This window comes from Falco peregrinus, chromosome 5 (assembly GCF_023634155.1).
Source record: "Falco peregrinus isolate bFalPer1 chromosome 5, bFalPer1.pri, whole genome shotgun sequence".
NCBI lineage: Eukaryota > Metazoa > Chordata > Aves > Falconiformes > Falconidae > Falco > Falco peregrinus.
The window spans coordinates 8330854-8355766 of NC_073725.1; the positions used below are offsets into that span (position 1 = coordinate 8330854).

General features: G+C 42.4%; 1 long non-coding RNA gene across 1 annotated transcript; it reads left to right on the forward strand.

The window, feature by feature from the left end:
• Positions 1–9: 9 nt before the first annotated feature.
• Positions 10–5896, forward strand: LOC129784484 (uncharacterized). Its single transcript, XR_008747273.1, has 3 exons — positions 10–146; positions 1121–1302; positions 1942–5896. It is a non-coding gene; the product is annotated as an uncharacterized LOC129784484 (long non-coding RNA).
• The last annotated feature ends 19017 nt before the right edge of the window (positions 5897–24913 follow it).

Below are 24913 nucleotides of genomic sequence, written 5' to 3' on the forward strand. Positions count from 1 at the left end.
GGGAGGGGGGAGAGTCTCTCTCGCTCTCGCTAGCTCTCGCACACACACACAGACACACACAGACACACACACACCCGCCCGCTCGGCTCCGCTCCCGAGCTGCCTCAGCAAGGAGGAGCCCGGACGGAAAACACCCGGGCAGCAAGGTACCGGCGTGGGGCAGCCCTGCCGCTGGCTGGCCGTGTGCGTGTGCGTGTGCGTGTGCCTGTGTGTGTGTGCGCGGGTGTGTGTCTGCGCCCCCCCCGCCCGCTGCCGCGTACGGCCCTTTCGGGCGGGGAGGTGCGCGCTGCCCCCGGGGAGGGGGCGGCGGTGCCGTCGGGGCAGCGCGGCGGCGGAGGCCGCGGGGGGGCCGGGGGGGGGGGCGCCGGCGCCTGCTCCGCGCCTGCTGCCTCCCGCCTGCGCGGCGGCGGGGGGCTGCGGGACACACGCACACGCACACACACACAGACACACACCCCGAGCGGCGGCTGCGTGTGCGCCTGTGTGTGTGCGTGTGTGTGTGCGCGCGTGTGTGCGCGTCGTCCCCGCCCGCTGCCGGCCCCCGGCCCCGCGTGGCGGTGGGGCTGACTTGGTGGCACTGCCGGGGTGGGGGTGTGTGCGTGTGCGCGCCCCCCCTGCCGCCCCCCCTGCCCTGCGAGAGGGGCCTGAGCCCTCCTCCGCCCTCGCGTTTCATTCCCCGCGCACGGCGCGCCCGGCCCCCTCCCCGCTGCCCCGCGGGCCCCCTCCCCGCATCCTTCCCCCGCTCCTTTATGTCCGCACCTGCCCCCCGCCCCCGCCGCTGCTCCCCGCGCCCCGGCGCGGGCCCCGCTCGGGCGGGCAGCGCCCCGCGGCCGCCGGCCATTAGAGGCGGCTGAGGCCGAAGCTCCGCGACCGCGCCGGCGGCCTCGGCGGGACGGGGATGCCCGGGGCGAGGGCGGCATCCCCGGGGGTCGCCGCCCGCCGCTGCCCCGGCGGGGCCGTGTCCCACCGCGCATCACCGGCGGCTCGCGCGCCGGTGGCACCACGTGCTCCGCAGTAACGCGGGCTGAGAATTGCCTTTATTCGTGTTAACTTCTCCTTGGGGAGGGACTTGTTCTCTCCTCTTTTGTTTTTAAGCCCTTTCCCATCCTCGCCGGTACAGGGTATGGAAGTGCAGTTCCCGGAGAGTGAACCTGGCGATGGAGCGCAGCTCTCCCCGAAACCTGAGGCTGTTTCGCTCCCTAGGAGACTGAGAAGAGGGGACCCTGGATGTCAGCCCAATCTCCGGGTTTTGTTTGCCTTGATTTGAGGCAGATTTCCTCATTCAGCTCTGGGAACTGACAGGTACTATTCCTGCAGGTGCTTTTGCATGTCTGGGAAACAAGACCAAGACCTTGAGGTCCATACCTCAGTGCTTTTCCTAGTTAACCAGTGGTACGCCCTTCCACTAATTGCTTTTAGAAAGTGCAACCTTGTAGCACAGTTATTGAATAATCATTAATCCGTGGAGGATACACAAGCCCAAAGGTTAATAATAGGAATAACAATTAATAATATTGACCTTGCCAGTGGGGAGAGTATTTTTGTTATAGTTATTAACAGGCACTCCTATTTATACTATATACGGTGGTGTAAATTTGGACCCCATATGTTGAGTGCCGAATTACTGCAGCAACACCAGAAATTAATTTACCCCATTATCTCCATGTTATCAGGCCTCTGACTTTTTCTCCCTTTAAAATGTATCATCCACTACTCTCATTTTAAATAGAAATGCTAAGTCTTTAATCAATTGTGACATTTCCACTAGAAAATAACATCGAGCTCTCTTATACAGATAAAAAATTATTTGCCTGCAGATGATTTGTTGTAGCGCTTTGGACCTGTTCATTTCTCAGAGAGGACTTAGCTTTTTATGGTCTTTAGGTACCACAGGGCAATAAACAGAAAGTCAGTACAAACGGGGCATTCTCACTTTTATAGGTCCAACTATCCACACCCTAGAGCTGCCTCCTCACATAGCTACTGAGACTGACTGACTGACTCACCAGCATCCTTCTGTTGTCAAAGACCCATCTCCTTTATTTGTATCTTCTGACTAGCTGGTCAGTAAGTCCTAATAATAATCATGTTTCACGTCTCAGAAATCTAATAATCAAGTTACTCATTCTCATAAATTGCAGCTAAGCTATTTGTGTTAGTCACATTTTATTCCCACTTTAAAGGCAGGGAAACTGAAACAGGAAAATTAACACATTTGCCTGAGGCCACACATGGATTTAAGAGTAGATCCAGGACTGGAACTGAATTTAGACCAAGCTCCCTCTTAAAGATGCTCAAGTTCAATATGGAAAAGGCTTCTTAAAAAAAAAAAAAAAAAAGTAACATAAACCTTACTTTTTGTCAGTTTTGTATATTAGTCAAAATACACATCCCTTTTTTTAGATCACATTTCCTTTCCTAAAGATGAGATTTATCCAGCTTTTTTAAAAGTGTGGTGATACCTTTCAACTACATAGGGCCGTTTACTCTGGAAACAAGAAACATTTAATATGAGATTGTGAGCTGTAACAGGAACAGAATTGCTCATTATTAGGTTACTGTAAACAGTGTTTGCTGGATGTTATGTAGTTCCAGGCCAACAAAATATAATGAGCAGTCCATCATTAGTATAGATAAGGTGCTGTTGCTTACTTCGTGTGCTTCTGTTTTCACCATCATGCTCCTTCAGTGCTTTTGGTATCAAAATACTTAGCATGGGTCTAAACACTGAAAAACGTACGGGGCAACCACATACTGCTGCTGAGAGTTATGATTGATACCATTAAGCAGAGAGTTTTACCAAGCTGTGTCACTCAGATCAATGAAACAAGATGTATATTGCTGGACTTGTAGCTGTGACATGTCATCAAAGCGATGTTATGGTATGACTGAGCGCAGGTGGCATGCCTAAAAAGCAGGTGTACAATATAAATTTCCTATTACTGACACGTAGATACTTCCTCTTCCGCAATGTCCACCCCCAGATGCTTGCTTGCCCAACCTTCTACAGGAACTACAGAAAGTCCTGCTCATCCTGCTCATCCCTGATGGCTGGAATTGTACAGTCAAAACCCTATACAGAATAAATGTTCACATATTTTTTTATGTATTTATGCTGACAGCTCCATTTTGAGCATTTTTAGAGTCCTGATTTGAGGGAAGTGGGTGCAAATCTTATTCAAATAGTCATTCTCCAATACCATTAGCATTACCTGCCAAAAATGAAAGTGCCATATGAATCACAGTGAGCCACTCATGAATTTGTGGATTAGAGCCTGCCAAGGAGCACCAGAAATCCACATGATTTCAAAGTGCTATGAGTTTTAGGGATTTGCACAACTTGTAAAAGTGCATTTATCCAGGAACCATCTTATGGATGACCCATCCTATAAGGACTACAGACATAGCCAATTCAAGTGAACGACAATATTAACTGAAAATACTTCTGTTCAAATCTTTCTCTTTCAAGTGAGGTAGTGAAAGTTGTGGTTCTGCTAATTGAAACTGTCAGAGGCCCTTCCTGAGGTGCCCCTTACTGAAGTGCTGCTGTGACATAGAGATGTGGAAATACGCCTTTGTGTGAGAAGAGCTATCAGATCCTCTGGGAAATATCACAGATGCTTTCCAGTTCCTTTCAGACATGTAAATATCTTTATCTTTAGACAGGAGTAGAGAGGGGTGGGAAGTGCAGCGAGGAGTGGAGTGGGGTTAAAAGCACCCACATAAATCCAGGAACCAGATAAATACCTGTGGGGTTTTTTTTCTGTATCTGATATTAGCTGGGGCTTGAAATGAAATGTTCATTATTAAGAAGAAATGCTGCATGGACGTGTGCATACTTGAGAGTTATGTTGACCCATGGTTGATAGAGAAGGCCATCTTCTGCCTGAAATTACAGATGGCCAGCAGAGCTTTCAGTAACGCTCAGAACGCTTAGGTCATTCTCCAGTAATATGTATCTAACCAAGTATGGTTTATTTCCAGCTTGTATATGGCTAATGCTGTAGCAGTGAAAAACACTACATGTTTCTTCTTATGATTGCTTGCCTTCTTCATGGTTTGCTTTAAGCTAAGCACATCAGAAACTGAAAATAACATTTGCGTCTTTTTTTCCCTCTTAACATATAAAAACAGCAGCCTAAGTTTTGTAATCTATTTTTATGTTAGTACTTGTGAAACATAGCAAAAAAACCTGCTTACCAGCACGGGCTACACAGAGCTGTCTCAGCACCTTGATGAAATGTTAAGACTTGGTTTGAATAACTATATTCCAACAGGTATTAGTGTTATCTGTCAGATGAAAATGACGCTGAACGACTACAACGAGGCTGGAGTGGCTTTCTGTGCATGTTTTAAATGCAAGTGGCCATTACCACAGTGGTACCATAATGGTGGCTCAGTGGAAGACACTCAGATAACTTTTTCTGAATGTGGCTGCTACTTTCACTGCATTTCTGTAGTCTTTTGATTATTCTACTCTTTGTTGGTTAGACACCAATCTCCTGAGCTTAGGCCTATGCCACCTCACTACCTGAATGTTTTTCCTGAAAATGTGTTGACTGAAATGTGCATCATGTCAATAGTAACGAATTCATCTGTCTGTGTCCACACTGGCTTAGGTTTCTTCCAGTCATTCATTAAAGGTTCATGTTTACAGGCCCTGATGCTACACAGTACCTCAGTCCATTCAGCTTCTCTCCAAGGTGACAACTATTTTCTGCTCCACATCTCTGTTACAGGGCATCTTTTGATTACCTAAAATTGTAAACTGCACCCTGTACGTTTCCTTAAAACATCTGCTTTACGGAAGAGAAGATCAACTTGTTGCAGGTTCATCAGTGACATCAGGCTCACTTCTCTTTTGCCTGACTGCCCTCTCCATCTTCTTTCAGTCTAAATTCATAACTTTTGAAAGGATTGAAGGAGTTGTTTTATTATTTGTGTGAACCTGCACATTGTCTGTTCTGCTTTTCTCCTTCCTCTTGGTGTCTGGTTCGCCTTGGCTGCTTTTAAAAATTCTGTTGCCTCTAGTGAGGGACTGCCAGATTAAACCAGTGAAGAGAAACCAGGTGACTGTCTACTTTCACAAATATAGGTTGTGTATAATAAATTCAGGTTTTACATCTATGCAAATTAAAATCATCATATGATTCTGACTACATGCATTTTTTATCAAATATGGCATATATTTCACAAATTATATTTAACTTATAGTCATGTTGCTATTCTGAATACCTAACTAGGAGTTACAAGGTGTGCCACTAGATCTTAGTAAATGGGCTTATGTAAACAAGAAATAAGAGAAAATCACCTTTTTTTCTTGTATTCCTGCTAAGTGCGGTGGAAAGGCTTTTCCTGCTATTACATATAGAGAGAATATAAGCACCTCACCACTGAGTTGCTTACAGACACAAGTACCTCTTGTTATTAGAAGTGTAGAGATTTTGTAAAAGCCTCTGCAGAACATGCCCAGAATAAGGAAGTTTTAAAGCAATGTGTCTTTGGTCTGTAGTTTACCATATCTAGTTAGTAAGGCCTTCCACTAATGCTTCTGTATGGAGTGCAAGACATTAGTCACAATGTCAAACCAAACATTTTACTTACGCAAAATTATATCTTCACCTTAGGAATATTGTGAAGTGAGAACAGGATTTAGCACAATTCTTCCTTCGGGGTTTATTGACAGACAGGGCAGTTTTAGTTTAAAGCCCTAAGCCCTGCAATATGATTCCCAGCCATAGGTGCACCACACTTTGAATAATCAATCTGTCAGCTGAGCTATGACAAGGATTATGCTGTGAAGGTAACAACTCAATATTTTCAACGTTAAGTGTCCTCACTAACTGCTGCGGGTTGGTCGCTTTTTTTTTCATAAATAAAAATAAATTTTGGTGAGCGCAAAGATGTCTCTGTCAGTACTTGCATTTTGGTCAATAAGAGGGTCTGGATGGTGTGAAGAGTGGGGCTTGGGTAGAATTCAAGCATGTGAAAAAACAGGTGTGATTCCGAAAACCTCTGCCGAGCAGTTGCCTAAACCTCAAAGAACTACGTTTGCCTTTCATGATTCATGCCTTGGATTAATTCCTTTTCCACCTGGGACTCCTGAGCTCATGCGCAAGTCCTCTGGACCCCAGGACTGTGACATTCCTCCACCCAAGTGTCCCGGTTGGCTTGACCTCCTGGCCGTTCCTGGAGCATGCCACAGACTGGTTCCTTGACAAAGTGCAGCAGGGTCACAATGGGAATGATGGCACCTACTCCCAGGACATTTTTGAGGGGGGTGTTGTGTGTATTCTGCAACAATTTAACAGAGCGAAGACAGAAATAATCCCAAGAAAACTCGGTGTGTGCCCCAGCCCTGGGAATAACCTAAACATTAGATTATGATCTAAAGAATCTTGAATTTGTTTGTGCTCAAGGGCACTGTTTCAGCAGAAGGGTCGAGACAGCCTTTTCTAAAATAACCATCAGCCTGATGGTCAGAGCCCTCCCTGGGGTGAGAGGAGTTGTGAATTGGGGCCTTTCAGGGCATGAGAGATGAATCCCATGATTGCCTGAGTGCTCTAATCACAGAGTCGTTATATTGAGGGAGATGGGAAGCTGGCTTCTCCTCCAGCTATGTTTTAATAAAACATAAGTTTTGAAGGAAAGATCACAGGAACCTATTTTCATAAAAAGAATCAGGGTGTAGATGCTGAGTGGATGGAGGCATCTCTCAGGACAGCCCTGGATAGAGCCCTGTCTTTAGAGGTAACCCTCAGGTAAAGCCCTGGCTTTAAAGGGAGGCAGGATTTTAGGTATGGGACAAACCTCATTTTTTCCCTGGTTAATTCCAGTCATCTTATGTCGAGGTCAAGGCATGCTGTCCAGGCCACCCAGGTGCCTCCATGTACAACGCAGGAAGTCGCGCTTGTAAAACATGATGCTGAATACCTGGTGGGGGACCATGGGCCAAAAAGTTCAATGTTGGAGCACCAAAGGTTTTTGGAGTGCCTTTATAGGATTAGGCCATAAAGCATATAAATCAGTATCTTTATTCATAACAGGTGATTTCATATTAACACCAATACTTAGCATCTGCTCACAACTGTTCTTTTCAGTAGAGTTTCTAGTCCATTTTTATTTTGTATCACAAAGGACAGCACAGGAAAACTGTTGGATTGCATATTATTTATAATGAAAATTCTCAGTGTGTTTCCCACTAGAAGCTGTAATGGTAGCATGGCTAGACACTTATATTGATTTGAGTCCTGTGAGATACAAGGTTGGAATTATATTTTTATGGAATTTAACTAAATTAAAATTAAAATACATACTAAAATTTTGACCTGTTTTAGGAAAAGTATAGTGATATTCAAAGATGCTTATTTCTCCTTTAAAATTAAATTCATTTTACCTACTTGTAGACTTCCAAAATCAAGGGACAATGTATTCCTCCAAAAAGGTAACAACGTGCCAGCAGTCCAGTGCAGAGATTTCCCCTGCCGTGGTATGACTGACTGCTTTTGCCACATGCAGGATGCATGGGCACAGTTCAGACAGACTGTCCCATGGATGTTTCCTTCCCCAAACCTGCTTGATACAACTGAAGAGGAGGTTACAAAGCTGCCCTGGAACCCTTCCACTTGTGATCTGCATCCTACAATAAGGAATATTCTAAATATCATGGGCTTTCCCTAGCTAACAAGCTGGTTATTCTGGCTATGCATGAAGATACAGATTTGGGTCTTAATTAACATCTGTAGTTTAATCAAACCATTTACGATCCTGAGAAATCTGAACTGTAGACTTTCTGGTTTTTCTGATGACAGACAAATACCATAAACAAAAAGGGACTAAAATAATGGTTTAGTACGTAAACTGTTTGCACCAGCTATGGCTGTGGTAGCTTTTGTGGAAAACTGGCAATTCCAAAGACCGTCCTTCCCGGTGTTTGACAAAGATTTCAAAGATAATAGGCATGAGAATAATACATTAGGGTCCTCACAAAAGTTTTTGGTATTTAAGTTTAAACAGCATTCTACTTAATTTTACAGGGCCTAACTCTCCTGCAGTGACAATGCCGTAAATCTCCAGCTAGGCCCAGTTTTACTACAAAAGAAGCTGGCCCAAAAGAGAAAATCTGGAATAAATTGCCATGAAAGTGGATTGGCCTGTTTAGTCTGGTGACCTAGTGAAACAGTGCAGGACTTTATAATCTTCAATGCAGACAGGTCTTCATTCTTGAAGGAAGCAGGAAGTGTAAAGAGGGCTGTAATTGCATATTCTTTAATAAGAAATATAATTGTTGCTTTCTCCAAACAGATCTCAGACAGATTTTAATAGTGTGCACACATTGAAAAGCCTCTGAAACACACCCTTCTACCCTAATTTGTTCATATACATTGATATATTCTAATGTATTTGTAACTTCTAAAAATGTAGTCCGTGTAGAGCATTTCTGATGTGCAGCATTCCTTACTCTTTTTTTCCCTTTAGACTGATTATGATGTAGAGAAATATAATGGAGCAAGATTCAGTAAGAGGAAAAAAAGGTCCAGTAGATGTGTTTCTTCCGATACATTGAAGTTTCTCTCTTAAAATAAGGGCTTAGCATTGCCATGATTACAGAGGTCAGTCTTTACTGCCACGTCAGGACTATGCCATCATTCATATTTATTGAAACAGTTCCAGTTGTGCCGCATGTTTAAAAAAAAACACCCAGAAACCCAGTATTGCTTTTTGGTTTAGGAAACTTCAAATTAGGAAAGTAGATTTGTGAAGTAGTATAATTTTCTTTTCTGAATTTGAAGGGATCACATCTTTTGTTAAACTAATATCAATATAAATCTTGGTCAGTATGAGGAAAAGTGGTGTTGTGCAAAGCCTACTGTAACTGGTGAATATGAAGTTCAGCAAAAGCAGACATGAGCTTCTCCTAACACAGCATTATCTTTGGTGGCTGAAATTCAGGGTTTTTTATTTCTTCATGTTCTCGACTCTTGATCTAGCCATAACAAAACAAATGATCTTTTTAACTGGCATTAGGTGTACGGCTTCCCATGAACCATGGTAACTGAGGCTTAGGATTTATGAATGATTGTTCAGTTTTCATCAAACTCCCTCAATCTGTAGATCTAAGAAAAATCATGCCATATGTTGGAAATTATTTCAGTAGGGACTGTCCTTCAGCAGCTGTGCTAAATTTGTATTGTTCTGCAGCGCCATGGACAGCTTTTTTCAGGACAACTGAGATCACAGGTATATATTAAATTATTTTTTATTTCCATTGGGTAACATATTCTAAAAGCCTTCAGTTCTCCTTCCTGTCAAATATGAAGTTAGGAAAACAGAAAACACTAGCTTTTCACCCCAGGAAACTCATGCCTACAGTTTATTTGCAGAAAAGGTACACCATGGGTAGTGGACTTGCAAGATTCTCCATGGTGACCTGAATTTAGAATATAATAGAATAAAATAGTTCAAAAAATTAAGAAGGCTCAAAAATGTTAAAGATTTCAGGCTTTGTACCCATAAAGCTCAGGATTTTTTTGTTTTACTACAAAAAAAAAAAAAAAAGCTGCATTCCCTTGAAATCTGATATTGGTTTTAAGAGTATAAAGGCTCATCCGATAGTAACTGATGTGAGTTCATCAACTCCTTGTATTATGTTCCACTAATCAGTCACACCCTGATAAAAGCTTCCATGACTCAGGTGACCTATGTGTGAAGTATCCCACTTCAGTCCTTGAGGGGTACTCCGTATCATCTACCTGATCAAGGAAGAGTAGGACAGTCTGCAGTATCTACTGATGAGATTTTAACAAAAGGGGTTTAGAAAAAGATTTTATTAAAAAGGGTATCTGCAGAAGAAAGAAAAGGAACACTACTGCTTGTCCTAGTTCATATGATTTGTCTTTTTTAAAACCGCATGTTATGGTAAGTTGTATCCATGCAAGCAGGAAAATGAAATCGTGGTTTGCTACTGCTTGGAAATATTCATGCACTGAGTCAAGTCAACAATACTGAGGTTGAGAAGAACACAAACCAAGGAGGTTGCCCATGCAAATGGTACATCCTGGTTGCTTCCTCATGAACTCTTCCATGAAATCTTGCTGCACCCATCTTGATTGCATATGCTAATCATGGCTTCTTAATTGACTCATAACAGATTTATCTGGATTTCCAACTTCCTCTTCTCTTTAGAATGTTAATTAAAAGAAAAACGATTACACTTAAGATATTCATGACAATAACAGAGTTTTCTGCTAGAGGTGTTCAGAGCCAAATCTTGCTTTTATTTATATGGGACTATTTAAAATCAATGAGCTTGAGTCTGTTTTGCGCTAGGGACCTTTTGATACCCACACAATAAAAAATGGCCTGAGCAGGAATGGAAGACAGTTCATAGAGTATATTTTCTAAATTTTACCTAATAGAGTAAAATTGAGGAAAAGCCCCCAGCTTTTAGAATAAAATATATATAACTAGTCAAAAGCCAGTTTGTTTGGATGAAAATGAGCACAGAAGTGCTCATGCAGACTTGTATATTCTCCCTCTCTTCTCCTAAATCAGTCACTGTCACTATTAGGCCAGCAGAACTAGGGAAAAGAGGGTTTCAATATTCTCTGCATGGAATATAGAGATTTTGAGTCATGTCCCTAGCATAAACAGATAGTTGTCCTTTGTTATTTCTTAAGCCAGATGTGGAGCTTGTTTATTTTTATTCAGGATTTAGGAACTCTTTAAATAATAGTTATGATTTTTGTCATATGGACAAAATGAGATTTAATTGAAGAAGGAGAAGTAGAATGCGAATGCTCTTTCTTCTTTTTTTTTTAAAAAAAACTTCATTCCTACTGTGGACTTGTACAGGGCTTTTTTTGTGGTTTTGTGTTTGTTTTTCCTTAGCAAGGCACTTTGTAGTCATACTTTTGCTTGGTACCCCACCACATTGTTGTTGGTGATTTTTTTTTTTAGTATTAAGTAGATTAAATCGTACTATCCTATTTGGGATCTTCCCACCATTACAGCTTTTGCCACCCATAACCTTATTTTATGATCAAAGGAGAAATAAAGGGAAAGCAGTAATGATAATAGGCTTTCCCATGCAGTCTCTCTGGGAATGGTCTTTTTATAAGTGTCTTGAACTTGACCTCTTCAGAAGGCCCAAAGGTCCAACACACATTTTTAAAGTTGCATTTAAATTTTAATATTTTTATTCTGTGAAGCCATTTAAAACCTGGCCCTCAAAACACAAAGCATAAATCTTTCAGGACAGTCATACAGTAAAATTGATGTGTGCGGAAGAGAAGATCCGGAAAACCCCTGAAGCTCTGTTGCTTTGCTTTTCATGTTGTTTTATAGATACATTCCCTACAACACTACCAAATAATCAAACAAAATCCAATGAATAATATTGTGATTTCATCACTCTGGCATTTGAACTTGCAAATACAATTTAGCAATGAATTAGGAGAGGAAAAGTTTTGCATTGCCCCACCCTCATTATAAAAATGTTCTTCAGAGCCAAACATTTAAGGCATTAGAAAGATTTACAGTAATAATATAAGTAGCTATAATGAACTTGGGAACAAGGGAGTCTTGTAAGAGATTCTCAGAATGAGAGAGGTTTTGTAAGCAATTCTATCAACACTAAATAAATATTTAGGAAGATTTCTTCTCTTAGTGAGTCTGTATAATAATTGTAGTGCTAATAGGAAGTATATGATTTGGATATGAGAAGATACGTATCTCTGAGTCCATACAACTTGTTTGTGTGGGTGAATCTAGTTCTCATTAAAGGTACTGGTTTGACTGTCCTGATTGCTGCAGTCTTCTTTCCATGAAAATAAGTCAGCTTTGTCACCAGCTGTGCAAGGTTTCCAGCCATCCCTCAGTTCATCTGAGGGCAATCTCTTTTGTCTGCAGTCTCTGGTTTTGGGATGGTCAGCAAGGCAGCCAGATGTGACAGGTCAATTTGATAAGATACTTGGAAAGGAAAAGAGCACGTGTTAGATGATTGAACTTGACCTGCATGTGGGGGTCATGCCATTGCCCATCGCTGTAATGTCAGTGGGCACTCCCCAAGCTTGGTAACACACACAGCTCCCATTTAATTTTCCTTTCTTTACTTGTGCAACCTTCCTAGCGCCAACTACTAAACCCAAATCCCTGACTACACCAGTAAACAGAGAAAAGTGGGCAACAGGGAAAGGCAGGGAATGAAGGAGGCAGGTGAGACAGGCTACTGTTCACCTCTGGCTCGTCTGCCCTGACACCTCGGTTCAGTGTCCTGCTGCAGAGGGAGCGGCTGGGATGGAGCATGACCTCTTGCTCCGACACTCGCCCTGGCTCCCTGTGTGCAAGGCTGAGCCGAGGATGTGGGCACAGAAACAGGGAATCCCGTTCAAATTGCTGGAAAAAAACTCTCATTAACTTAATGAGATTTGGAACATTACAAGGGAACTCCAGCTGGAACCAGATCTGAACCTGAGTGCGAAACATTCCTGAATATACTACCACAAACTTGTTTCAAGGAGAATATGTGCTCAGACATACAAATGGCTAGATTCTGATCTCAGTAACGCCAGCGTGAGTCTCTTGACTCATATAAACTGCACTCAGAGGACTATCCCTGAAGTCTATAAAAAGAAGACGCACACATGCCACAGGAGACCGTGAAAGGAGGGTGGAGCCGTGACGATGTAGCCACACACCTTGCTGGAACACCTTAAGACAGGTAGACCTGGCAGCAGTTGGCTGAGACGGGACTTTCATCCTGCATAATCACTACTTTCCATAATTAAGTGCAGAGTCTGACTGGGTTCACACTTCATTGTGCTGCAGTCTAGCTATGCTCAGACTCTCAATACCAGACTTCTTGCCCAGCTCTCTAACAAACACACTTCGCTTCCATTTGTTTAAGATAAGTGGCTGAGCTGCCATGATGGTTGGGCTTCTCGGCGGGCAGAGGACTGTCTTGTGAATATCAAAAAGAGAGATGGAGGAGAGAAGAAACAGATTCTCTCTTCAGCATAATGCAATAAGGCAGCAGGCTGGGCTCAAAATAGGCAAAGGAAGTGCTGAGTGACCCAAGTGATGACAGGCTTGGTGGCATTCTCCTGTGTGTATAGAAGACACTTGTTTTGTCCATATGTCTCCATCCTGTAGCTGAGAAACAACTGTGGTTCTCCTGGAGTGATATTCAGACCACGAGTTTAATCTGAAGGGGAAGCCAGTCTGTTTCCATTGAAAAATGTCAGTAGAATAAAGATCTCTACATTAACTAGTCTGTATACTTTTCCATCTGTGGAAGTACCAAAAGCTCTCGCTTTGATCAAAGTTAATATGAGTTTTCCTGGAATAAGAATCGGCCCTTGATAGAGCTTTGACTTGTCACCTATTTAAGAGTGTTTTCATTATTTTCTGATTACTTACCCAGCGTTGCCAAATTTAACTTTTCTTTATTAAGTAATTTAATACTCAGAGCTCACAGAAAACTTAACTTGTCATCCATCTCTTTCATTTTAACTGATTCAAAGCAAACTCCGTTTCTTAAAGTAGATGCTTTTTTTTTTCACATTGCACATCTGAACTTGCAATGAGAGAGACTAATACAACACAAATAAAAACTTTCTTTTTTGAAACTTTTGAACAAGTTAAAACACATCCAAAACTCTATTCGCAGTAATTGATACTAATTAAAATGCTGAAGCTGCATTAACAAGAAATGAAAAGGAGTATTTTGGGTCTTATCTTCTGCAACGTGAATGTTTTTCATGCTCAGCTTTTCATAAATGCGGAAATATTATACCTTGTATTATTTCCGTGGAAAATGCTATTGCTGTTTGGCATTTTATGGGGTGTGGTTTATAATTTTATTAACACCATCTGTTGTTTAAAAGATAATATAGAACATTTAAATATTACCAAAAATGCTGGTGTACACAGAATCAGGAGCAGCATTTGCAGTTTGCTCTTTGCCTGGCAATTTATCTGCACATAAAACTGATTCATATTGAAGCCAGTTGAATTTAACTCCTTATCGTTCATGTGATGCTTTAAATATCTGCACTGGACTATGCATTAAACACTATTAGTATCATGAACACATTCTTTATCTGAAACAGCCTTTGCTGCCAGAACTTCTTTAAAAAGCTAAAGGGTAAGGAGGGAAATGAAAGGGCATATTATGAAAGGACTGAGGACCCTGAAGATCACCTTCAAACGGAATTACATGTCTTTATAAGGGAAAGGAGAGCCAGCAAGATAAATGAGAAATGGATTTGTTTGCGTGACTTATGTTTCTGCTAGAAATGCTTAGACACATCTAAGGGCAAAAAAGAGTTTTTAATTATTGAATAAACCTTTTTTCCTGAAGCTGAATGGAAACACAGCATCATGGGCAGGTGGTTTTACACATTTCACTCCACCCACAGCCTGAGAGCAGAGCCAGTTAAAATACAAAGGCAGGAGAGGTCATAAATACAGGAGGTAAGGGATGCTTGAGTGAACTTGGAGAAAGATCAGTGATAAAAGACCAGGAGAGATGCCTGTGGTTGGCCCGTGTCTTGGCCAGGTGGAGAGCTATTTCAGCTTTGCTTAACAGGAAAACCATCATGGTCTTCTCTGATCTTTGTCTATTACCTAACTGCTTAAAATAAATAGCCAGCTGCATTTAGGGAGAAAGGAGAGACAAAACACTATTAGATCAGAGTTTGCTACTCACGATTTGACTCTTCCGGATTTATGGGGCAGAGACAATTGCTCTCTTTTGCTAGAGATGTACAAAAAAGAAGATATTTTCCAGTGTGATCCCACAAAATAAAATTTGCGACACTTTGGCTTCCAGCTATGGATTTTCTATCTGAAGAATATGCTGAGGAAGTCAAGTCCCCTGTTACCAAGGAACAGAAAAACCATGTCAAGGAAAGGCCCACCAGCTTGCTACTGGCTGCCAACACAAATATTTTGGACTGAGAAAAACTGCACTTCAAACTAACAAGAATCCAGGTGACAGACATTTTCTTTAACTCGATACCATAACTTCATCTATAAGGAAAAATGGCCTAACATAGCTGTTCCAGGGGAAAAAAAGTATGTTCCGGCTATTCTCCTACAGTATTCATAATCTGGGGTAAAAAACCCAAACCCCAAACAAACAGACAAAAACTCCTGCATGGGTGTATACACTTTATCTGGAAATTAGACTGATTTTTATTCTAGAATAATTATTCCACTCACAATGCAGAGTAATTATTCCCAAATAAAGTCTTTTTTTTTATTGCAATGAAGTGTCCACAGGGAGCTATCACAGAGTAGTTATCCCAGAATTGCTATGCTGCTTAACTTCCCCTGTGTAGACAAGCCTTAAGAAATCGTATCCAAAAGATTGAGGAGGAAAAAAAAAATAATGTGTCTGTGCATGTGTTACAGCATAAAGTGTGAGTGCTAAAAGTTATACATTGTAATGTAGATGCTGTAAACCACACATTTATCCCAGGAAGGTACACCGCAATAGCAGCAGAAAAGGCTTTTGTGGAAACGTGTAATAAGAATTCACATCTTTTCATTTAAAAGTTACGTTCAAATATTTCAAATTGAGCTTTTGTCTTTATTCAATGCAGATGTACTGTTTACTAAACAATTTTATGGTATTCCCTCTCTGGATCTGCTGGGAAGCTGTGATGAACAGTGATGTTCAGTCTTTTGGAATACAGTAGCCCTGGTACAGTGCTGGGTCATAACTCCTTAAATGAGCTGAAATGCTCAACCTTTGGCGTGTGCCTCAACAGCAAATAAAACTCTAGGGTGAGAATAAGGAATGTTTTATTGGTTGAGCTGGTACACCTCCTATTCTATTATTACTTTACTGAGATGCATAGCACAGTCCACTCTCTCTCTTGCTTCAGCTTGAGTGATGTATAGTTGTAACTGTATTAATTATATTCAGGTCATGTTTTCATGCTCTTGGAACTTGTGGGGAAAAAAAAACCACAAAAACTATATGTAAGTCACAAGACTCCTGGAGTTTGTACTCTTGGCCAGGAGTTTGACTATCCTGCCACTTTATGTCACTCTCAAGGCTTTCTTAACTATGGGTGACCCAGAGGGGATCACCTCCTCTGACTCCTCTCATATCTTCATGAGAGAGGTGCCCTTATGGTATCCCTCGAGTATCCCAATCTCGTCCCTGGGCATACAGTGTGATGTGCTATTGGACTTGTCCCCACTTCCACAGTCACTGTGGTATCCCTGGCAAAGCCCATCTAACACTTGGTCCCATTGCGTGGGTCCCAACAATACGCACACGTGTTGCAGTATGTGGCCACTCACACGGTTGGAGCAGGCAGGGCGGAGGAACATAACGTTCAAGCATGAGGTAGAAAGTGCTAGTTCTGTTGGGAGCATCAAAAGCAGCTGACCAGGTGCTGTATCTACCGGCCAAGGCCCCTTCACAAGCACCGATGTTACCTCCATGCCTGTTGTGCAGCACCTTGCTGGTGAGAGCTGCCACCTCCAAGCCCAGGTCTGACGTTTCGTTGCTGCTCTGGTTACATATCACAAGCCAAATGATGTTGTAGTGGCCTCCCAGGCAGGGAACAATCGTCCCTGCGCCTGTAATTTTGGGATAGCTGGAGGAGCAGCACTGTTTTTTGTTTTGCCTTTTCATTTTTTTGCCTGGAGCAGGCAGGTCACCCATCCCAGGGCAAAGGCTGGTGGGTACTGTCTTCTGGAAGGTCACCAGGTAGCCCTCCCCAGATCGGGGGAGAGCAGCTTGTCGTTTGCAAACCCACTGGCCTTCCAAATTGAAGCAACTGCAGGGGGAGAGGGGATTCTGTAAGGTCTCTGCCATGCCTTGCCATGACCTTAGGTGCTGCCTCAGTGGACACGGCTCCGGCAAGGGGAGAGCCATGTGCAGTGCCATCTGGGCCCACGCTGGCGAGGTGACCCTCCCTCCGGCACTCCGGCTGTGGACACCTGTGCCTCTGTCTGCCTCCAGAGCCCCAGCCCCTGCTCCTCTCTCAGATCTCGCCCTGGGAACTGCTCAGACACCTCCCTCTGTCTCTCCTCTCTGCGGGCAATGGTGACGAGCCACTGTCCGTCCACCCCAGCTAGTCCAGGGCTCAGCAACATGCACAGTCAGGATTTGAATCTCCACGGTTCCTGTACCAGGATGGCAGAGATGCCTGTGCAAGCTCCTGGGACCCTCCCTCACCCCTGCAGCCACCACCAGGGACTGGCTTCTCTCCTGCCAGCACAGGCTCTTACAGCTCCCCACAGCAGCCCCAGAAAACTGAAAAACAGAAAAACAGAAAAAAAGGGGCGGAAGTTTGCCTTAATGCACCTTTGATTTGAGTCAGTTTGAGAGAACACCCTCAGCAAGCAGGAATAAATAACATTCTAATGAGCAGTATTGAGAAGAATCTCTCACATTTTGTAAGGATAATTTCCTCAGTATGTGAACACTCTTCCTAATCTCTTGTTTGGGGGAATGCAGAAAAAACAATCCACCAAAAAAAATAGGGTTGAGAGGGGTTGTTTGTTTTTGTGAGTCTTCTAGCTCTTGTTGTGTTTTCATCTTCCTCAGCAGGACTGCCAGACCTTTCCCTTCACTTTTGATACTTCTTCTTTGTGATCTGGATGCAAACAGTAATTGCAGAAGCATTTGAATTTTTTAAAAACATTACTGAACTTTTCTTTAAAGAATTGTCAGTAAAGTTTGGGCTCAAATTTGAGAGCTGGCTTATGAATCCCATGCTGGAGTGATATTACTCCTATTTTTTTTTGGCACCAGTTACTTGTTCCTATTGCTTTCAACTATTTTCAGTCAGAAAAACAAAATATTTGTGCCGATTCTGATAATCAGCCTGTTATTGCACACCTTCTTAACTGTCATCTTGCTAAGGGTAATCTTGTTGCCCCTTCAAGCACCACGAGAGGATGTCACAGTTAATGACTTTGCAATAAATGGGGCAGTCTGTCCACAAACCGTGGAGGTATTCCCATACTGGCTTGCACTTGCTTTATGTTTTTCATAGTTTTTCTTCCTGCAGTCCTGATCTTTAACATTAGGAACATGAGACGTGCTACAATCCAGGCTAATTGCCATGTTTTTACACATTTTAAGTAAGAGTAGTGCTGTTAAAACCATGTCAGCGGGTCACACGCTGATGGGACTATAACTTATCTTTTTCCTCTGTAATGCTTATATTACTGTCCACCCAACCCCTCCTCTGTCGTGTCCTATATATCTCACATTATTAAGAAGAGCATCAGCTGTTGTGACTCTAGTAGTAAGAATGTTAATTATTTAGCCATGGCTTCCCTGGTCTTGTTTTCCCTTAACTTTAGGGTTTCTCTGCCAATCTAAAACCTCAGAAAAAAAGTTGAACACATGTTTTTCTTTCTTTTAAAGCTTGTTTCTTTTTGTTCTGCTATAGGTAAGGGAAGTGTATCGTTCTGACACCTGAAAAGCCCAGGTAGTGCACAGACCTGCAAGATAATATGTGCTGTGGTTTTGCCTTGCATGACTGAAGGAAGGGTCTTTTTCTTCCAGCATATTCCCCACATTTCTGTAGGGCGTTCATTTTGCGAATGCAACTTCTGTTGGGATTCATGTCCACAACATTCATTTGCAGAGACGTGTAAAGCAATCAGCCTGACATCTCTGGCTCTCCAGTTGCATCGAGGGATAGGGGTTGACGTATATGGAACGATCTTGGCCTCCTGAAGAGCAATGTAAGAATTGCAACTGAGACTGTATCACTTGTTTTTTTATTCTTTCAGAGGACCTTGTTGGTCTGAATCCTGTTTTGATCCTGAGATGAAACAGGTTAAGAAAACTTGGCCTGCATTTTCAAAGTGGGGAATGACTGGAGTGAAATAGGTGGGCAGGAATCCCATGGTGATGGGTTTCACACTGTTCATGTCAGTTCTTAAGTTCTTCTTGTCACTTGAATTAAAAAAAAACCAAACAAAACAAAACCAAAACCAACCGACTTTAATTATAAACTCTGATGTTTTTCCAAAAGAATGTGGTGACATGTAAATCTACGAGCCCGATGACAATTACACAGGCCACCTGTGTAACATAGCTGTGTGGAGACACCACAGTCCCTATGGACTGTCAGCCATGGAGCTAAAAATGAGCTTAACACTAGCATGGCATCTCATGTACAATAAAATATATTTGCTTTGGTGGAATGCCTGTGACAACCTTTATTCCTTATTACTCTTGATGTTTCACCTCCTGATACCGAGGTGTATCAGAGTATAAAAATAAGTCTCTTTTGTGCACTGGATATAAAGACAATCAATTTAAATGTGCCATTTCACTCTCACAGACCCAACAAAAAGTCTCTCAGCATTTAGGTTCATCAAGTGTGTGAACTTTACTCAAGACCCATGGTGCTGATATCTCTGTAACGTTCGGTTTACACATCAGCATGAGCCTCAAGAAGTACAGTTTAGACGTGGCTTGAAATATAGGACAGAAATTGAATGTAATAATGAAAGCATTTGATTTTCCCGTAAAACAAAGCCAATACAGGGTCAGCAAGTGAAAAATGAATATGCATATGACTATCAGTGCTTCAGTCAGGCTCCCAATCCAAAGCTTTTGTGACTCATCTATAAATATTTACCGAGGTGGCAAAATTGGCACCAGGGAGCTTGCACTTATGGAAGGAGGTTTTTTTTAAACAAACATTTTATCAGAAAAATAGGTGTTCCATCTTGAAGTTTTGTGAAATGATGTAGGAAATTTCTACTCTGAGGTGGAGTATCCTAATGCAGAATATCCATAGGGCTGCAAACAACAAATGCAGAAATGGACAGTTTTGCATTTAATTTTTTACATTTTTTTTAAACCAAGCTTGGGTCAAAACAGAAGAAAGTAACCAGCTTTCGAATACTTAAGAATAATTAAAGCGTAATTCTAGTGTATTTTCAGGAAAAAATATACATTATAATAAATCTCAGAAGCATTATTTCACTTGGAAACACATTTGAAAGAACTGCATGTTCTCAGAAGTGTAGTCACATTAGAAGTAGTTTATTAAAGTGGTTCTAACTTTTTGAAGCGTGTTAAGTCTGCAGTACCTATTCATGTGAGGTAAAATTGCAGACTGAAAAACTTGTAGATGCCTGATAGTACAGAAGTTACTGTTGTTATAAATCAGTCTTTTCTGTGGTTAAATGATAGGGTGGAGAAGGGTAAGGGTGAAGCCAGTAACTATCTTTCCTCCCCATCTAATTTGAGGGAGCATTAAAAGATGAATGAGAAAAGGATTTTCTTAATTTTACAGCAGCTCCATGCTATCTGAGTTCAGCTGCTTTTTTTTTTTTTTTTTTTTTTTTCCCTTTTAAATTCCTGGTAAAATGGACCTGCATTGATGTGAAGCAAGGTGTGAGATACTGCCTTTTCACAGGCAGCATGCTCCCAGACTGAAGAAGCAGGATTTCCAATCTGCATCAGATGCAGTTTGGGAACAGAATTCTGCCTCTCTGCTCGGCCTCCCATATGTTGGCTGTTCGTGTTGTAGGACACTAATGAACACTAATGCACCTTAATGATAAGGAAGTTCGACTCAGACCAAAGGTATACACGGGGAAGCACCACTTCCTTCCACAGCAGGACAACAATCAGAACTGATGTGCAAATGGCCACTGGCAGATGCTTGTTAAAGATCAATGGCTTCTCGCCTGTTTCTTATTCCTTTAAACACATGATCCTCACTTTTAAAGAACGGCACATGGCCAGTGCCTCTGAATATTGAAATGAATTTATTTAGGTGTGTCTTTTTGCGAAGCTGTAAGAGCATTATCTGATTTACCATGATCTGTGAAATTGCTTCCAGGAACTGCCTAAACTTTTAATTTCTCTTTTTCTTAACCACTGTATTATTTATTATTTAACTGCTGTAGAGCATTTGGTCAAATAGTAAGTTTGTATTTACATTCCAGCAGTGATATGTTGCCTTAGCCAAGGATCAGGGCTGGATTATGGTTTTTTTGCAAGCTGTTTTGTTTTTGTTAATAGGAAAAAGATTATTCTGACCCAGCAAGTTTATAATCAGTCTACAACCGGATACAATAAAGGGCTGAGGCAGACAAATAGGCAGTAAACATGTCAAGAGGAAGAGGAGGAGGAGGAGGAGGAGGGGGAGGAGAAAAGCATATGTTTCCATAAGAAATAGTAATTTCCACCCTTTACCTGTTTGGTCACTGTTTCTTCTGGGATATAGATTCCAGTAAAGATTATTTGCAAGTAAGTCCTCCATCCTGCAAACACCTGTACAGGTGACTAAATCCACACATTTGCTTTAGAGTATCGAGGCTCCAGGGTTTTACACTTTTCTAACTTCAGCCTCATGTTTGATTCTGTTTTTTGATTACCTTCTTGTCTAGTGTCACAGTGACAAAAAGGCAATCAGGCACTTCTGCTTTTATATTTACAGTAACTTTGAGTGATCATATGGGGACTCATACAGGAAAGCATAACTAACTTTGAACCTCCTACCCCTTCCTCATGTATGGCTTAAAATAAGTAGGCACAGTTATCAAACTCTTGTCAGGACTTGTAACTTGTCTGCAATAACAAGGTTAACCAGCAATAGCAGTCTATGCTCTGTGGTTGCATGCCAGTAAAACACTGACAAATTGAAAACTGTAATGAGAATAAACACATTATGAATATACCAAGCACACTGACACTTTTACATTAGGAACTGCGGTCATGGTAAGTTGCCTTGTCCTAAACAACCCCTGCCTTTTGAAATAGGGCCCCATTTTAAACTTATCATATGCTTTAAAACAGTGGTAATAAATGTGTCCTGTGTGCCATAACCCTAGGTTTTCAAGACATGGTTTAAAATGATTTGCCTGCTTGGTGTATTCCTACTTCCCCCAGTAAACAAGATTGAAAGTTAATAACAAGAATGGTTTCATAAATGAAAACATAAATTGTCATGGAGCTGAATAGAGTTATAATTTATAGGCAATCAGAATCTTCAAGCAATAATTGTTCTATTATTTTTGTTTGGGTTTCTTTTAGTATTTTTTTTCCTGCAGATATGATTTGGCATGTGTTGATTAATAAAACATTCTCTGAAAATCATTTTCCAGCAATGAATTCTTCTAAAATGAGCTCAGTGATGTTCTGCAAATCATGCAGAGGATTCTATGGACAGAAAAGTGTGACTTCCTGGTTTGGTATATAGCATGTATACACGCGGTAAGGAAGTGAAGGGTGGGATACTATACACCAGGACTGAGAGCTATAGGTCTAAATTTGGCTCTTTGCATGTAAAAGTGGAGTGCATGCGGCTGTGTGATTCCCCTCTGCCACAGTATTGTTTCGGAGCGCAGAGCAGCGCAGGCACGGGCGGGCGCTGCAGTGGGCAGCCCTGGCATGGAGACGCGCAGCTCTCAGCAAGCAGGTGTGTCGCAGTCAGGAGCGAGCTACACTGGCAGTGCTGTGCGGAGAAGTCTGCGCAGCGATTGCCAGCACTGGCTGGAGCAGTCATTATCTTTCCACTTTGTGTGAGCCTTCTGAGTATCTGTTTAATTTCCCTCTCCTTCCTACCCCTCCGACAGGTGAGGCTTGGCCGGTACCTGTAGGGGATATATGACGCAGGAGAGGGGTGGTAGGGTAGGAAGGAAACTTTGGACCTGGAGTAATTCAGGTAACCCAGGGTGATGCTGCCAGTGGCTGGAAATGAAAGCGAGTGCGTTTGACTCTCGAAAGCTATTTGTGTAGTGGAAGATCTGCTCCCGGCCGAGCCCTGGCATGTGTGCAGGACCTGACAGGCTGCCTTGTGGGTGTCCTAGGCAGCCCGAGAACTACGGCACTAGTCTTTGTTGTCACTCAGATTTGGGGAGCAGGATGTCAAAAAGGCAAAGGAAGGAGGTGGGGCCATAGACCTATTATCCCTCCTTATCAGCCCATGGAGCTGGGCCAGGACCCGAGGGAACAGCGTGGAGCATGATTGCTCACCTCCCATGGAGAGAGGGTGCATGCCTTGAGACTGTAGCTGGGTGGTTTTACTATCCTGCCAAAAATTCAGAAATTTCCCTCTTTGTATCAGGATGAAACAAGTGTTCTAAGGCAACTCCAGAGAAGCCAGTAACCTAGAGGTTATTAGGACACTCACATGGAAATTACAGACCCGTGCTGCAAGCCCTGATTTTGCTTCATTCAAATCGGACATTTGAACCTGCCAGAGGCCATGTAAAACAGATGTCTTCTTTTCACCATCCTAGCATTTTTTCAAGGGTGGGATTTTCCCCACCTCTCTGCACAAATCTCTCCTCCACCCTGTGTGAATTGTTTAGGCAGTCAGAGACAAGCCAAGCAGAAGAGGTGTCAGACACCAGCCTGAATTAAGACAGCCCGAACCTGCAGGCTTCAGCAGTAGGCAAAGTTTTGTCACTGCTTCACTTTAATGAAGTTCCCTCCTGGGGAAGGGCAGGTGATAGCAGAGGGAAAAGGACTGCACCGTTCCCCAACAACAGACACAGTCCCATCTTCGTTTCAATGGCAGGAGTGACAGGTCACTAACACCGAGGAGACGACTTATATTTGCAAGGGAGAATGGGCAAGGCTGTCTGCCTCTGTAAATGCTTTCCAAGGGCTATCATCGTGTTGTTTAACTTTAGTGCCCTGAACTAACCAATGCAGATGCCGACGTCTTCCTGGGGGCTATACAGAGAAATTAGGCTCTTGGATCACTTGCCTGAATGTAGGAGACCAGCACCGTTTGAGATACCCTCGTGTCACCTGCCTGGCCTGCAGCAGCTGCAGCAGGAGGGGACAGCCCTCCTATAGTGCTTGCGTTATACCTGTGAGCCTTGGGCTGATATCTGGGCTACCCTGAAGTATTCCAAGCATTTGATGCTTAATTCTGAACAAAGTAATTGAATCTTGGGCTCCTCCTTTTAATTACCTTGAATAGCAACTGTCTAGATGCCCGGAGTAAAGCGTGTCCACATAGGTAGCACAACAATGTCCTCTCTCCCAAGGGTCTGAGCAGGTCCCTTGGGAGCCCTAATCTTGCAGTCCTGGCACCCTTGGGAAGAGCGCAGACCTGGTTAGGAAAGCTCACGCAGGAGCTCAAATCAATACTGGGCTCTTCTGGCAGAGGTCAGATGGCAGGATTTATACCATGTTTCCATCCAATCTCTTCTCACTCTCTTGGTTTATTTTCTTATCTCTCCCTGGTGATTGATGGCTAACCTCATCTGTGATTCTGGGCTGAAGCTTACATTAATGCAATTTCTTGGATCACCTTCAGATTTGGCTTCTTCAATAGAAATATGGTATTCACTTTTCCAGTCAACAGACTTAAATACTTTCCATTTCAGTAATTTACAGATTCGGACGGCATTGAACTGGCTCTTCAAAAATACTGAATAAACCAGTTAAAAGTGTTGAAGTAATAGTATTCATTTTCTCATTTTGCTTTCACAAAGTGTTAAATGTAGAAACAATGCTCTAGAATCTAGAATAATTTTCTTTTGAGTGAGCTGAGGTTTGAGCTTTTACTCCAGCAACAACTTTCATAAGAAGACTGAATTGTTTTAACTACCAGTTCTGTCAGGTCATCTGCCATACTGATGTGTTTGGCACACATGTAATCTTTGTTGCAGCTAAAGAAACTTTTTCAGTTATTCTCTGCCTTTCTACAGCACTGCCTTTGGCTACTCTTTCTAGCCGAGCTAGGCAGACAGCAGCAGCACACGGAGCTGTGCAATAATGCAGAGCTTCACGGAGGTTAATATACTCTGCCAAATAGACTTTGGCTGAACTAGCCAATCGCCACCGTCTCCTATTCAATTTTATGTGTTTAGTCCAAAACTGTCAGTCACAGTAGGGACTGTGTTACTAAACTATCAATGCACCGTCAAGCAAAAAATGCTTCAGGTGCAT